An 18,001-nucleotide genomic window follows, 5' to 3' on the forward strand; every position below is an offset into this window, starting at 1 on the left:
AAAAAAAAAAATCATCACTTGAAGGATCACATACAAACACCAGACGATATTCAAAAGGTTAGCCATATCCTGGGCTAAAACCCCAACATCAAAGTTTTCCTTTAAGTTGCAAGAATCTTTGTAGCTCTCGCATTTTCCCAAGGAATAGTAAGCTGCTATGTCTCATTAAGACATCTTGTATTTTGTTACCATATCCAATACTAAAGGTAGGCCAACTGCCAGAAGTAAACATCTTACAGGGAAACAACTAATTTGTCTCTCAGCATGTATATTACTATTAAAGCAAAGCAGCTCCACTGACCTTCACATTATGGGTGCTAGCGTATAGTCTTCACAATTAGTCTGCCAGGTTTTCTCACCCCCAACTGACTTCAAGTCAAAATTTTCTGGCAGGCAGCCCACCATAATTACCTGCCTCTCCAACAGACTGACACTTCCACAGCAGCTCCTTCCACACTAATGAGTCCCAAAAAGGAAAAAACAAATACATGTGCCACAGCTGGGGCATCAGCCATTGGCTGTGCAAGTACAGAGTCCCCAAGCCAGAATCTATTAGCATAGGTATGACATTCAGCTGCCACATCCCGTCTTACAGCATGCAGACAGAGCTTTTGTTGAAGTACTCTGTGCGTTACATTGGAGACAGAGAAGTCTGTATAGCATCGCTCCTGGAATACGACTTCTGCACTGCTCTGAAATAGAGTAGGAGTCAAAGAATTGGGAAGAATGAGAATGCCCTGAGAGCAGAGCACATGTGCTCCCTCAATGGCGCCTCCATACAATCAGGGGACTTTTGGCCCAACTCTGCAACCGCAAACCCTGACACTCCAACAGCATCTCACAAGAACCCAGCTGGGCAGAGGGACCCGTGTTTGCTCGTTGCTTTGCAGAACCAAAATGCCAGTACTGAACAACAGGACAAAATTCAGCAGCATCTTTAAGGGTAGACTAACTGGAGATGACCAGCATCCTCATTAGTTTAAAGTTTATAAAATAAGGTTCACGCATCAAACACTGACCATGTTTTCAGTGCTTCAAACATACCATGTACTGGAATCAAAAGAAACAACAGGTCATTTCGAAGTCCTGCCTTCATCACAGCCTCAACCCAGCCACAAAAGAAACTTGTCCTACCCACACTTGAAAGCAAGGTCAAACAGATCTCACAGCCTCCCAGGACAAAAACAAAATGTTGGATTTCTCTAGGGACAAAGCTTTTTATCCTGGTCAGTCTACAGATCTAGTCAGTCCACTGTCCCACTTTTAAATACCTCTCAAGAATCCAAGATGATACTTTTTCCCTGGACAATCAGGGCTAATTTGAATTAACTCCCAGTCAAATGCATGCCTAAATATTTGTTCTGTGTATTTTGATGAGAATCAAAGCCTGAGACAGGAAGACCTGGGATAAAACCGACACTATACCCAAAGAGGCCAGCTACTGCTTGGGTAAAACCACCAAGGAAGACTGTAACACACCCAATACAAGTCATTCCTGAGGTCATGAAAAACTATGCAACAACTGAGTGACATCATATTAGCCTAAGTGAAGCCACAAGCTCTGAGAAGGAAGGGCGATTTAATCTAGTACAATAAAACTACTGGCTACTGCACTGAAACTCTTCTTTTGGGGAAATATTTTGTTCAGATTTTGTATTCGTTTCCCCAGTATTTTCTCGCTTTTCCACTGCCTGGGATTTTTCTGATGGCTCATATTAATGCTAGTTAACAGGGGAAAATAATTTCCATTTGGCAGCCTTTTAATGAATAAAACATAACTAATAACCACTGGGAAAATAATCTGCTTGGAGCCATCGGTGCACAGCCTCAGAAATGAGAACAGAAGACCTTGAGTGAGACATTCAAGAACAAAAATGACAGCGACTTCAAATGTTCCTCAGTTTTGGGGGGGATAGAGCAAATTTTCCATTGTTGTATATTTTATACATATTGCAGGCATTTTGGAGCAAAATCATTTGATTTTGATATTTTTAGACACAGATGGCCAAAAAGATAAATTACCATGAAAATAGGAGGCTGGGTATGCATGAGCTGGTATTTCACTACACCTTTTAGAAGTGCATACAAATTAGGAACAGCCATAATAGATGGAGCTACAGTTTTGTAGGCCAGTGATTCTCAGCCAGGGTGCTATGGAGATCCTTTTAAGGATTCCCTAGGGTGCCACACAACATTAGCACTGTTAAATGTGCAAACACAAGTCACAAGGTAAACCCATAGATTTCAAATACGAATCCACAGTGTCAAAAGCATTCTGACCAGCTGTATCCCTCCAAGTTCCTTGCAACACAAGAATTGCTCTATTATTTTTCCATTGTCAAAAGACAAGAGAAAGCCGAGAGCTGGCATTTTCCAAGACAGGCCCCGAGTCTAAAAAGGTTGAGAACCACCACGGAGGCCAGTTTCAAGTCTCAGGCCCTAAACAGCACTAGATTCTTCAGAGGAAGGAGCAGAAACTCCAGAGCTGGCAATTATGGGGCAATTGGTCTCCCCCAGGTTAAAGATCCATTCCCGGACAGAAGTTGTTTTAAACCCCCAAGCACACTATTCAACAACAGATGTCATGGAAGGTCTGCTCGCTGTAACCCTCAATATCCATATGAATCAGCAGCAGTCTAAAAGTGACTGTAAAATGCAGAGCCTCAATGACTTCTTGGGGCAGGAAGTCCATGGTTCAAATCTAGACATTGTCTATCAGAACCCTGGAATTCAGGCATCCTTAAGCTTTCAAAAATCAGTATTCAACAAGAAGTCCTTTTTTTCCTGTTTTAGCACTGCCTTACTATTAAGGCCAATTAGATTTCATACGTGCACAATTGCCTATGAGTTTAGACCATGCACACAGCAGCTCGCATACTGGTATTAGCTATAGGGGTGCATAGCAGGTCGACACTCCCTTAGGCAGACTTGGGAGCCAGTTTCCTTATAAAAGGCAGTCCCTTTATTATACGCCTGGAGAGCATCTCACCACAGAAAACAGGAAAAGTCTTCTCATTCCAGGAAATAAGCACGTCTTCTCCCCATAGCAACCACCAAGTACAGGTCCAAAGGAAACATAAGCCAAACCTCAAGTCTTCCTTCAGACCTGGAGAAGTGACAAAGCCCCTGTGCTTCTGCCTCAGCACTGAGGTCCTCTGTCCTAGCCCAGGTTCCCTTCCTGGGAGCTTTTAACTTCTCTGACCCCAGCCTCTCCTCTCTCAGCTGAGCCAGTCTTCTTAATCAGGGAGGCTATTATCCCCTTAACCCCCTGCAGCTCATTATATATGGCAAAAAAAAAAGCCAGAAACACTACCTAAAAATCCACTAAGTTTATAATCTACAGCCATCATCCCAATGTAAAAGCATGTTCCAGCCATTTAGCAATAACCAATTTATCACTCAACAAGAGGCTAAGGATCTCATACTAAGCAATATTCCTATTTGGTATTTTCTGTTGCTTCATTATTTCACTACAGAACTGTCCAGTGGAATTAGTTTCTTAGAAGAGACTGAAAAAAAATGCTATTTTTCCAGTACACCCAAATGGTATAGTTAGATCAGACATGTACTTGTGCTTATTCCAAATACATTCTAATATGCAAATGTATCTTGGTAATATAAAATAAAACACTAACTCATCCACACACAGTAACCATGCCATGCAAAACATTCAAATGGTTACTGCTCTTCAATACATAAGGCATCCAGATGAAGATACCACAGATGTTGGACATCAGACCATGTCCCTTGTACACTGGAAGTATGCAAATGGGGCTTCTTTCCTTATGTTATAGTGTTCCTGCATATTCACTTTATAATAATTGTTCAATAATATGTTATATGATCTCCTTCCTGAACCTATTCCATGTTCCACTGTACCTGCCATGCTAATTAGCAATAATATGCATGCATGCTCAGGAAGAAATGTCATCATTATTAAGCCATATGAAAACATTTGTTTATACCAACACACAAAAAATTCTACAAGAGGTTTCATCATTGATGCTTATTCTGAGCTACAGTAATTCATAGTGAAATTTGTTCAAATACTACACAGCGTACACGACAAGATGAAGCAGCAAGTTGAACAGAAAGAATGGTTTTCATGTATGTATGTATTTCTGCCAATAGCTGACTTTTTTAATGTAGTATATTACATTTAAACCTTGTGTTAACAAAACCATTTCCAGAGTAGCATGCAAGAAACTCCTTTCCAATTCTGTAATCTATCACTAATAAATTCTACAACAGATGTTTCTCAAAAGCTTAAGAATGACTATTCTACCTCACATAAGAAATTAAAATCAATGGCCAACTTGTTGCCTCTGAGGCTTTTCTGGCTGATGTAAATAAAAGCTGTGAATTTAAACAGAAAATAAGCATAAAATTGGCTGCTGATATTCTTGGAAGTTGGAAATGTTCCCTGTAATTTGGCTAGAATATTGACTTTTCCTATTCATAACTTCTCTTTTCCTCAAGGTTTCACCGTGCCCATATTTTTATTATAATTTCAGTATCAGAATGTCCATTTTGCACAGATGTCTGTATTCCATATATTGATATCGGCTAGAGCATGAAGACAACATTGAGATAACTCAGACTGTGACTAGATAATCAACAGGTATTAGTTACTTAGAAAAAAAATCAAAAACTTGTTAATCTACACAGCCTCATCCTAGCAAATGTTCACAAATTCATATAGTTGTATTTCTTGATATGAGAAAGACCTGCCTGGATCACTGCTATTGCCTGGCTGTTTCCTGCTGTAGGAACCCACTGAATGGAGCATTGGGTGGGGGGGGTAAACCCCCACAAGGGTAAATAAGCCCCCACTGCACTGTGCAGCATGAAGTCTCACACTTCCTACTGTGTGCTGCACCTAGCACACAAAAAGTAGGACTTCTAGCAAGCTGCCTGTCTTTGTAGGCATTTGCAAGCACCTAGTATGGCAAGGCTCTAATCATTACTACAATCTAGCTATTTAAATAATAATCCTCACCATTACAACAGAGGGCTAATGTGTTTGCTTTAGTCGATGGCATGTTTCTACCCTGCTCTGCATCTGTGCAGATGTATGGCTTCAGGCAATACCGGAGAATTAAACTGCAATGAGGCAGCTCCTTCGCATGCACAAATGGAAACCTAAACTTCCTAATTAAACTGTGATGAATAGCTGAACAGTGATGCAGCAAGAAGTAGGGTGGAGAATCTGTTGAGGGTGAATTTGTGGTTCTTTTCTTCCTCTACATGGGGATGAAGGGACTGGCAGGGGGGATTATCTGGTATCTCAGAAAGGTGGGGCACAGAAGCAGCTTGCCCAGGGCATAAGGTGTTAGTAATCACTGGAGAATGTATACTGGTGCCCGCCAAGCACTGGGGCCCATAAACCAACAGCAGATGAAGAACCTCACTTGCTGTAATCATGGTAAAGCAGCAGGTCACCCAAGACTGCTTTAGAAGAAGGCCTGCAATAGCCCATTGCTACAAGGCCCTGTAAGTAGAGACCTACTCAAATTGTGATTTCATGAAATGTTGTAGAAATCACAAAATTGGGTAATGTCCACAAAATCTGAGAGGGAAATAAAAGGTACCAAAAATAATGCACTGGCTTCCTCGTGGGAGCCAGCAGTCCTCATGGCCACTGCGACCTGGCCGTGCAGCCCGCCAGGAGGGAAAAAGGGAGGAGTGCCCAAAGGGGAGCAGGCAAGATGATGCCATCCCCACTCCTCACCACTAACTGGATGAGAGTGCAGCTCTGCCCCTCTCAGCCAATCAGTGGAGAGGGGCAGGGCCACCAAGGCCCTCCACCAGCCAGAAGCATGGGGGGGGGGGGTACCACAATAAGTCCATGAAAATGATGGCCAGCCCTGTGATCTGCCCACAGAAAAAATCAGCCACCTGGCTCTATTTGGGTAGACCTGAGAGAGAGCATTTACAAAACAAAGCTAGGCTCCCAATCATCCTTTTCCATGTTCTCCCAGCTAACTAAGGCAACACACAAATGGCGTTTTTTTTAAGAACAAAACAACCCCTACACCTGCTTTTTTCTTCCTCAAAGTAGCAGGGTTTACTTTTACTAACAGCTGGATTCAGTGTTTACCATCTCCTTCAAGGACAGTGTCATGTCATGGACTGCTGCTACCATTCAAGCCTCCTCAGAGAAGTAACTAGGTAGAGCTTTACAGCTCATTCTTGACCTTTAAATCCCAGACACATGGTTCCTTCAGAAAAGCTGTTATTTGTTTTAAAAGAAAGGATTAATATTTAGGGAGAAACCCACAGGTTTTAACTAGCCTGAGTTCATAGTTAGCTAAATTATTTTCCATAGCATGTCATTTCCTCTCCACAGGAAAGATTGCAAACGAAGAAAATGATCAGGCAGTGGGGAAGAGGGAGGCAGGCGGGGACAGAAGACCATGAGTGAAAAGAAAGTCATATAAAAACCTGTGCAGCACAATTACATTATTGCTAAGAATAAGAGAAGAGTCAGTCATTATGGACAAATAACATTAGCACAGCAAGACAGTGGATAGTCAGAACAGTTGTCCTAATGCAAGATTCAGCAGATATTCCCAAATGTCAGTGCCAGACAAACTGCACCATCTGGTCAGCAAGATAAAATCTTTCAACAAGAACTTTGGAAATTAGAGGCTCTCCCCCACAAAAAAAAAAAAAAGAGTCCTGCAGGTACGCTATGATTTTTCCACCAAACCATCCACAGCAATCAAGACATGCTTGGTACATTTGAGCTAACTCCTGAAGTGACCCCTATGTGGGTGCAGGAAACAGTATAAGGCTGGAATGTAAGAGGAAAAGAAAGCCACTTGGTAGATTAAGCAAAAGATGACATGAGACAATGAAGGACTACACATAATTGCTCACCCCATTTTCCAGCTAGTAAGTCCATTTCTTTAATGAAAGTGCAAAGATAGAACAAGTGGGAAAGGAAACATGAACTAGTGGACCGGAGACCCAAAATAAACCCTTCAATCTTCTAATCAAAAACACAAGAACTGTGCAATTGAGTTCTGCTCTTGTGGAATCAAATAGTTCTTACCATGGGGGGGGAAAAAAAATTACACTTTTCGGCCTATCTCCCTATCCTACTTGTTCTTTCATGCTGTTGTACGTAGCAGGAATAAGCTATTTCTTTCAAAGTGTTCCACTTACATTTCTTTTTCAATGCCAAATCTTTGCTTTCCATCCCTGACTTCCAGCCCCATATAATCAACTCTGTCTCTCTGCAGCTACACATCATTCTCAGCGTGAATCTGATAACTACTCTCACTGAAAGATCTCTGCATGCAAACCTTGGGATATGAAATCTGAGCGGCCTGCAGTTCAATAGGCCTATAAGAAAACAAGTAATTGCTATCGTTTTGCTTTTATGAAGACAAATTGGAGGAAAGTCCTATGTTCCAAGCTACTTTGAGGCCAGGAGAAAGCATCATGATTTTTTTGCCCGGGGACTTCTATGATGCAGGATGGAGTATTTTACCAAGGAATACCTAGGTGAAGCCAAACAACTTGTCATGAAAGTGCCCCATAAGGCTAAGTACACAGTCAAAAAGCCTGAGCCATTCAATCCTTGCAGGTTAGTCTGAACTGTGTAGATTGAACCAATAAGCAAGTGAACAGTCATTCACTTTTGATTTCAGAAATGCAACTACATGCCTGCAGTGGCTTAAGCAAAAGCTGGGGGGGCACTGGAGCAACCCCCTTAGCTAAAGCAGACAGCTTGGTCCAAGGCTAGCCCACCTACCCTGCAAGGAAGGGCTTGTGGAGGAGGTTCAAAGCATCCTGGGATGCTGGGGGCCTGCGAGTTAAAGATCCCCCTAAAGATTCAAGTCATCTCAAACTGGTTTTGGCCATGTGAAAATGGTTTATGTGCACTGAACTTCTGTTGTGTTACAGACTTGAACCAGTTTCTGATCACTTATACCAGTCAATGTGTAATTTCTTTCCCTAGCCTAAGAGTCTGCTCAAGACCTCTCCATTTTCAAGTGACACAGTAAATATCAGAATTTCATTCCTCATGTCTTTCTACAGAGCATAAGCTGAAAAATCAAGAGAACTCCTCCCCTGACTGTCCATGAAGGGTATATAAGAAAGGGCATGGTGCCCAATAGAGATGTCTATCATCTCCAGGCCTGAGCTTTCTTGATTACCATGAAGGCCATGAGACTCATCCACAAGTGGCACAGCAGATCAATTCTAATCCTCAAAGGGAATTTACAAAAAGCCTTTCATAGATGAGCCTGCAAACTTCACTTCATAAATCTACTGAATACCAAAAATCAATGACTAAATGTAGACACATTAGATATACGGAACATTATAACCTTCCTGCTATCCGATAACCCCAGGTCTGCATTTTACCAGCTACGTTCTTCTGTCACCAGTTCAACATTTCCCCTTCCCCCCATCCTGTCTCACAACTATTATTTTCCACCCTTCTGATCCTCACTGCCCCATATTTGCATTTTCAGAGACCTGCATTTTCCATTTTGGCTTCTATTCTACCCAGCAGAGCACACAATTCACCAGCCAACTCTCTCTATGCCTGAAGAAGGGTATTTGTGCCCAAAAGCTTGCAAAGAATAATTTTTCCAACTGTTTTGTTGGTCAAATAAGTAGGGTTGCCCTGGAGTCTCCAGGAATTAGATATACTCTCCAGGAGACTGCTGAGAATTACCAGGAAGATAAAATGATAGGGCATTCATTAAAATGAATATTAAAATGTTGAGTCCAATTTATACAGTAGTTCGGGGGGGGGGGCGGTTAATGCAATAGCAATGTACATTTGCCTTCCTGAATACAGTACAGTAGATCAGTCATTAATGTCATTACATTATGTGATGAAACCTCCCGGAATAGATTCAAACAGAGTTAGCAACCCTACTAATAAAGGGTTATTAGTTAATAACAAGGACATTTACCCAAAGATCCTTGTCTGCCTTTAAGATTTCAAGGCATTCTTGGGTCCACGTCCGAAACAAAAGCCAACAAATAATGATAGGGTCAGGATCCAGTTTGCCCATGGACAACAAGCAAGCAAAAATCAGCAAAATGAGGAGACTAACAGTTTCAAGCCCAGAATCATGAAATATAGAAAGTATAGGAATCAATGTCAAGTGAATAGAAATGAAGAGAGAGGAAAAGAAAAACTTGTTCAGGGCCAGATTCCTGACAACTCCCCTCACAAGAATGGATTTACACCAACAATGAATCTGATTTTTGATGCTCAGAAACTAAAACATCTTACTTCTCTAAGGCATCAAAGTACTCCTATTCTCTTCACAACTTCTCAAAGCATAATTCATGCCTTTATGTCACAATGATCAAAACATCCTGAGTTCCTATTCCACTCTCTACTTTGCCTACAATCATCCCAAAGGACTCTGGGGATATAAAGCCTCCTGGCAGGGAATATAAAAACTATTTATGGTACTGACCTTTGTGATTAATACATGCAGTCAGGTATAAAAATCACTTTTAATAGATGGATGTAATGATTTGCAAGACAACAAGAGGGCATTTGAATCTTTATAAAAATCTTTAGTGAGAACATAATTCCCCAAGGTATTCTTCTGGTACAACTCAAGGAACCAGGAATGTATAAATAACCTGGAATATGAGTGCTAACCTACTGTTAAGGGAAGAATCAACATGGAGATCATTTGAAGGAGCTGATCATTACATGCTGTTGAAATGGAGAATTATTACAGAAACTGAGTTAACTTGCAAGGCAAAGGGCAAGGTAGAGTTGCAACTTATCAATTAACTAAATCAGAGGTGCATAATATAAGCAGAGGGATTACCTTCATCAGGTGCTTTGAAGGTGTTAGAAGCTTTCATTCAAGCCCAAGGCATGGAGGCCACTGAAGTCCAGCCCAGTGAAGCCAGTAACATACAGCATACAACTACATACTTAATACACTGTCATACGAGAGCCTAATTCAAATCCCAGTGAAATTAGCACGTGTTATTAGCAGTCATTTTTATGGAAGTTGGGGCACCACCTTAGTGGGGGCACCACCTGTACTGAACTGCTCATACCTAAAACAGTTCTCTAGACTCATCTCTACCCACATGGAGAAAATGTATCCCTAAGAGAAACCATATCATTGAGGGAAATGTACAGCCTTAGGATAAATTGTGGCCTACATAATAATCAAGGACCCTGGTTTTCTCTGGGAAAAAAGGCAAATTCTCTGATAAAAACCCCAAAATCTATGATTAAAATGAAATGCCACTTTATACATATGTATCAACTGAACACAATGTTTTCTTGATACATTTACCATTTTAAAGCAATCTGGAAGCTTACCAGTGCCTCAGTCACTAAAATAAAATACATTCTAAATACCTATACATTTTGGTATTTGATTTTGGGGTTTTTTGCCATGGGGAAAAAAAAAAAAAAAATCAGAGCTGCCCCTACCCTGTTAGCTCACAGAATGCAGGTTCCAGCCCCTCACTCCCCCCCTGCCCCAGCCCTGCCAGAGGGTGCCCCCAGCTGCCAGGGCTATGGGGCCAAGGACTCAGGACCGCAGCCCCCTGCCGCAATGCCAGAGCCCTGGCTGCTACCTACAGGAGGCAGCAGCAATGCAGCAATGCAGAGCATAGAGCCCAGCTCCCCAGACCCCTGCCTGCTGTGGGCTTGGGTGGGAGGGTTGGCTCCCCACTGCTGTGCATACTTCCAGGCAGGCAGGGGGCCCATGCCCCCCCCAGATCTGTGCGTGGGACAGGGGCACAACCCTGCGTGGCATTTCCCCTGCTGCTGCGAAGTGGGAAGAGGATGCTGCCAGGGCAACGTGGGGCTTCCCTACCTGGCCCCACTCTGCCCTGCTGCACCGAGTCCCGCCTGCTGGGCTGCAGAGGCCCTGGAGGAGGGCAGCAGGGTAGGGAATCTCAGCCTGCAGCAAGCAACCTGCATCCACCCCCACCTCTGCCCCATGCACAAGTCCCCTGTAGGAATGCATGCAATGGCAGAGTTGGCCCCACCACTAACCCCCGAGATGAGCTGCCTGTGGCCACACATGCCAGCCCTGGCCCCAAGCTCCATACACCCCCTGGCTGGGCAGCAGCCCCAACCCAACTCCTTCCCTATGGGGGCCTGAATCTCCCATCTCCCCCACCAGACTTACCTGCAGGAACTCCTCTCTAGGCTACCTGACAGTCATGCACATGCACGTGAACATGATACCCCTTGCTTGCCCGCCCTCCTCCTGCTCCCTCTCAGCCCCAGGCTAGCAGGTTCTCTGCCAGCCTGCAGAGAGCTCTGTGCAAAAACGTGAAGTCCATGCGTTTCTCCATTAAAATAAGAAATTGATATTTTTCTCAGGAGTAAAAGGGGAAACCCGCATTTTTCTCCATTTTCCATGGGAAATGGAAAACCTGGATCCCTGATAATAATGCATATGCAGTTGCAGATCTGTGCTGGCACGGTACATGCTTAAAACAGTGAAATGTAGGAGTCAAGGAGACTTTTGTTGCATGTTTTATTCTGCGTGTCCATGTGCAAAAACTCTGACAGGCATATCTTTTATGGATCTTCTCTTGCACCATTGGCTCGTGCAAGGGAAGAGACGAGTCATTTGTAGCTTCTCTCATGGGAATGTGCGACAGACCACGATCCAAAGGAACACATCACGATATACATGGAGCATCTTGTTCTGAATAGGGCTTATGGTAATGGACAGCCAATTACAACAGCATTACCTTCTCAGAAATAGCTCTTACTGGCTCATCAAGGCCTGAGGTCACAATTCCAATTTAAAGAGCTTCTGAAAGGTATGTTTTGTAGGTGCCTCAGTCACCAGGAGAGACACTATGAAGTCAATTTTTTAGCATCACACATCCTCCCCTCCTCCTGTCACATCATCCATTTTTCACTTGTAAAATCTCATTCAGAATTTAGTTGAAAGAAAAACAACTGTAAAATTTTAACTGGAGATTAAAACAAAACTATTTTTACTGAGGTATGTTAAATTTTCTGTTTAACAGGAAAGGCCTTTGTTTGGCAGAGGTTTAATTGCTTTCAGTTTCATTGCTTCATGATTATGTCAATGGAAAACATACAGACCCAGTTGTGTGTTAAGAGGTTTTCAAGTGAAATTACTATTTAGAAAGAGATTATTTTTCTGGCAAAAAGGTGCTTTTCATATTTTTTAGGAACAATGCATCTTAAACTCCAGGCTGTCACTTTGTCATAAAAAAATGGAACTTTTTTTGACAGAAGACTGCAAAGGCCAGTTACACTACAAATTATTTTCTTTTCTTAATGTCTGTCAAAGTCTTTTTAAAAGCTTCAGCATTTATACTACACAGTGTTCACGAAGGACATGATATGAAATATAAAGACAGAGATGTCTGATGTATCATAACAATGCCTCAGATTTGTAGATCTCTGGAATGGCTGTTGAAAAGATCATGGATGCATCATTCTTTTGCAGAACTTATACCCCATTTAAATAACTCAGCTGCATAGGAAATGGCATCGTTAGATATTACCTTAGAGATATTTAATTTACAGCTACATTAGTGAAGTGTCATACATTTCCAACGAGGGAATGACTTCATCATGCCATTCTGAGGATGCTAGGTTTGATTCCAGAAGAAAGGGTCAACCCATTTTCACCGATACGTAACAAGCACCTCAATCCAGAGTACTCTCAATTCTTAAGCAAGCTCACAGTGGCTGAGGATGTCTCTAACATGCCACCTTGCCCTGCCTTCTTCCTGATCTTTTCACTTGAGTCCCAAGTGCCAACTTCAAAACATAAAATTAGGAGACTGACTTCAACATCATGCAATTTTTAAATGACACAGTGAATGCATGCACGGTCTTTTGTCCCAGCAATGCCCTTGACTTATGCACTTGGGGCAATTGGTAGACTTACTACTATATTTTAATTTGATAACAAAAAAATATTTTTAATCATGATTTGTGTACTGTATATAGAGGTGACTGCCGGGATCCAGATTTTCTGTTCACCATGGAAAAATACAGTAAAACCCGGATTTTCTCCTTTAAAAAAGGATAAAAATATGGAAAAACAGTGGGCTGGCAGAGTTCCAGCCTGAAAGGGGCTTAGGGCAGGGAAGTGGGAGGAAAGCCATCATGCAGGGGTGGGGTCTCCATGTGCATACACATTCAAATGGCCTCCAGGCAGCCTGGACAGCAGCTCCCCACGGTAAAAACTAGGGAGCGGGGGAATTGAGGCCCCCATACTAAGGGAGTTGGGTAGGGATGGGGCTGCTGCCCTGCCAGTGTGGGGCATGGGACCTGGGCCATGTGTGGCTGCAGGGCTCAGGTGGGGAGGACCCAAATACCTATACATTTTGATATTTGATTTTTGGATTTTTTAAATCAGGGAAAAATAGGAGCATTCTCTGCCCCCTTCAGTCACCAGGATGCAGGTCCAGTTGCAGCTGTCCCCTGCCACTGCTTTATGGCACTGAGCAGCCTTGATATGCCAGTGCCCTGCCCATGCCTCTACCCCTCACACCCAAGCCACAGCCCTCCGGTCCTACTGGTGCCCTTCACTCCGCACCCACAGCCCCCTGCTACCCCCATCCCTGCCAGAGGAAGGCCTCAGCTGCCAGGGCTACAGGGCCAGGGGCCAAGGTCTGCAGCCGCCGGCACCCCCACAGCAGCACTGGAGCCCTGGCTGCCACCCGTGGGAGGTGGTGGCTGTTGCAGCAGAGTGGAGCGCGGAGCCCAGCCTCCCCTCCCCTTGCCCCCGCCACTTCCCTAGCGGAGTGAAAATTAAGACATTTCCCAGTCTACCCAACATTTATAATAGTTGCAGATCAAAATGGTTTCCTGATACGTTCAGTACCTAGTGAAAACAGAAAAATAAAACATTTTTTATGCAACACCGAGACCAACTTCAACTTTATTCAACTCCAAGAACTTAATGTGCACACCTTAATTATTCAGTGAGTTGAATGCCTATAAAAATACAAGCAAATCATTTAATGATTATTATAAGTTACTTTTTATTACTGCTTCAATAACTACAAACTTCATTTGATAAACACCAATTATAGTGAAATAAGCATCCTAAATTCTCATTATAATTAAAGCAACTACTAAACAGCTAGCTTAGGAAGAGAATGCTTTTTTTTTCCTTTTTTTTTCTTTTTTTTCTTTACCCTGGGTAATGCTAAGCTTCTTTTGTCTTCTCTCTAGGCATACCGTCCGCCTTAAGAAAATGATAACAAAAAGCTACAAGCCTAATTATGAAAGCAGTAGCTCTGAGACACGTAGATTAGTACAGACTACATTCAGGATCATCCCCAAAGCTAATTTAAAAACACACTGAACAATTAGAATCAATGGGAAGAATCAATTGGAGGCAGCTTTTTAGCATGCTGTAGAGTCAATCCACAGACCTCACGGGACACATTGGTATAAAAAGGGTTAAACCAACAACATTTATTAAGCTCTGTTCTCATGTAAGTCTTCACAACCTGATCCGAACCAATGGTCACCCAAGGGCAGAATATAGCTCTCTGATTATTCAGTTCCCAGTGGTATCAAAGCAGCATCTTTCCATTGACTTTAACTGGAGTTGAATTGGATTTCATTTTATTTTCATTCTTACTGTAAGAAACTATTACTGGACTAAGGACAGTAAACTATCAAAACTGGGCTGTGAGGAACAGCTAGGGCCAGGCACGGCATTAAGGAGTCAAGCTCGTGTGCAACTGCTCCACTGGACATGATGGCTAGGAACCGACCTAGGTACGCATCCTCCTACAGACCTGAGGTTCAGTGTCCTCAAATCCCAATTTACCACATTTTGGCAGTTGACAAAAGGCAAGACAAGAGATAGAAATAAAAGATTATGTAATCCAACTAATCAAATGAAAAGAAACAGACAATTAGGGAATATCAGAATATTTCACAATAAATACAGTCTTGTTACCAAATTTAAAGTAAAAAAGAGCAGGGAAAAACATCTGGCAATATTAACCTAATCCATCCCATCTTTTTAATCTGATCTATTTAGAGACAGTATATCACTTTAAGAATTTACATTGATTAGGAATAAGTCTGCTAAACATGGAAGAGAGATCATACCAATAGGCATTTTTCCACGTTAAGCGGGATTGCATTTAGAGCCATCACCAAGAGCACGTACAACACACTTAAAGGCAACATGTTCTGAATTGCCAAAGTGACATGGACTCATAGCCTCAAAAGTTAAAAGTGGGAGTTAGACACCCAAATATCTTTGACAACCTAGACTCAGGCTTATAGGAATTAGGTGCTTCGGCATTTTGGAGAATCCCATAGGTACCCCGTGGGATCATACTGTCTAAATAACTTTAGTCTCCCACAGAGAAGATGCCTAAAGTCACTTCAGAAAATGAGAAGAGCTTTTGAAATCTTTAGTTAAAGCACCAAAGGTTCCCACCACATCACAGTGCATAAGCATTTCATCAGTGTAAATCCTTAGGGCTTAATTAGCTATAAATGTTTAAGGTGGTATAGCACAAAGGTATTGCATAGATATATGCTATTTAAAGGGGGTTACGTTGTCCATGCTGCTTAAAGAGGGCTTAATGCTTCTTGAAGTATGCTTCCATTAACTTCACTGAAGCTGCAGGGCAAAATGAGGAGTTTTCCATGGGCAAGGAAAGCAAGATAAGACTTTAAGCCAGGTGAAAATCTTGATGAAAGCTCTCCTGATGCCATCAGCCGGGACAAGCTCAGGAGGTTTCTGCAAACTCCCTCTCCTCTGTCCCAAAAAAGGCTGGCGTGCTCCTGTTTTATGAACCAGGATCTTTCCTGGCAAATCCTTAAATAGCAAGAGGGGTTCATTCACTTTCATATTTATTTTACCTAGAGTAACAAAAATGATCTGTGGCATGCATGATTAAGTCTAGAGTCGAGCCAAGTCTAGAAGAGAGCTCACCAAATGTGAACATATGTGAGGATTTCATCATCTAAATTTCTTCACTAGCTTATCTGGAGTTTCCACACAAAAGTTGACTGAAGTTGGTCATGTCTGAAGTTGCAGAGACCTTTGCAATGGGGCTCCTTATAATTAAAGTGCTAATCAGTACAAACCAAAGAATTTGGCTTGTCCACTTCAGTTATGCCTGATTTTCATAGTTTTTTAAACCCTGAAGGGCCTTGGAGAGACAGAGAAGAGCTTTATATCATCTGCTCTGGCCTCATGTAACTGAGGATCCCATCAACTTGCTCCTACACCAAACCCCAAACCGTGAACTGAATAACTTCCAGTAAAGACTGGACACCTCTTTGAAGCACTTCAAGATAAGAAATTCACTATTTCCCTTGGTAGTTTGTTCCAGTAGTTAATCCCCCTTGCCATTAGAAAAATATGCCTACTTTCAGGTTGAATTTACCTGGCTTAAACCTGCTCAAGGATTTATACCAGTACAACGAAGTAGGGCTTCAGTTTTAATCATCCACTTTGTACTGGGATAGCAAAGCGCTTTCCACTCATTGTCTGGGAAATAAATAGAATATTGGATCACAGAGTATCTGGGGACATCACCCAGACAGCTCACTAAAGCCCTTTATAATATCAGAAACAGGTTAGCAGGGAAATCCTTATATCCTCTCAGATATATATTTGTGACTTCCCAATGTGAAATCCATTTTCCTTATTTTTTTTAAGAGTTATTTTCCAGTCTACTGCTTTTAGTCCAGACATTCATTCTAAATGATGTCAGCAAAATGAACCTACTGCCACTTTTATTCCGAAAACTAGCTTTCAGATACTTCTTCCTTCCTGTTGTTAGGAGAACAGATTATAAAACGCCCTCTTTTTCTGCACCTAATGGATTGAAATAAACCCTATAGCCACAAGTATTCTTCGTTCACAAAATAATGGTGCTTCATGTTTTCCAGGGTTTTGCTTTGTTTTTTTTTTAATCTGCTTACGGAAAAGCTTAAAACCCAATTTTGATACTAAAGAATGGTTAAAGAACAACAAAGCACCTCTGAAAACCCTCCAAAAATGGATGAACACATGGCATCCAGTTAGAACTGAAATCTATTTCTTGGATTCTATTTCTTTTTTAATGACCAGCGAACCACTGTATCATAAACACCATCAACTGCAGAAAATTAAATTCCTTATTACTAAGTGAACATGTTTTGATTTAAATAATTCACTTGCAACACTTTATTATCCCTTATTATAGAAAAGTCAGTAGCACATAGACATGTACTCAACATAGGCACTTCTACTGAGAGATTTAAAGAATCCTTACAATTTATGAGGGTGGACACAGTTCCCACTTATTTCAGCTTTCATTTTGTCTCAGTTGGATACTGCAGGCATAGTCCAAGAGAAAAAAAAATGGCTTTGTGTCTAGGGAGCATTTTAAAATTCTGCAGCATAGCTAATACAGCCTGAGCATCACTAGTATTAGCCAAGCCAGGAGTCCTCCTGGACCACTGCAGAAGAGCCACCCGTCTTGCTTAGGGGAATTCTTCAGGCAGCCTAGATCTATTGTAGCAGAATCCAGATCATCTTCCTACATATGTACTGGGCATTTTGAGTTGTGCCCAGGGGGCAGATGGGGGCAGCATGATTGTTCTAAAAGGGGCTGTTACCTTTTAGCACACTCATCTCTCTCTCATTTTAAAGGCAAAATATCTTCTAGAATTCCCCACTATCTGCTGCCTCAGCTTTAGCTCCCTTCTCTCAGTGGGATTCAGAGCCTCACAGTGACTCTACAAGTCGCACAGATACTCATTGGACTCGCCAGGGTTTTCTAATCTGAGAATTCGCTATTTTTAATCAGTGATTTTCAAATAGAGACATTATGAAGACATTTTCATTCCCCTTGATTCACAGAGAATCCTGGCTCTCTCTGTTTAAAAAAATTAAAGAAATAAAATTACAAATTCTCTGATTAATTGCGGATTTGAGGGGTTTTTAAAATGAAATGCCACTAATACATCTACATACATACATTAGTGGCATTTCATTTCATTTTAAATTGC

Source organism: Crocodylus porosus, unplaced genomic scaffold (genome assembly GCF_001723895.1).
Source record: "Crocodylus porosus isolate Cpor-Errol unplaced genomic scaffold, CroPor_comp1, whole genome shotgun sequence".
Classification (NCBI taxonomy): Eukaryota; Metazoa; Chordata; order Crocodylia; family Crocodylidae; genus Crocodylus; species Crocodylus porosus.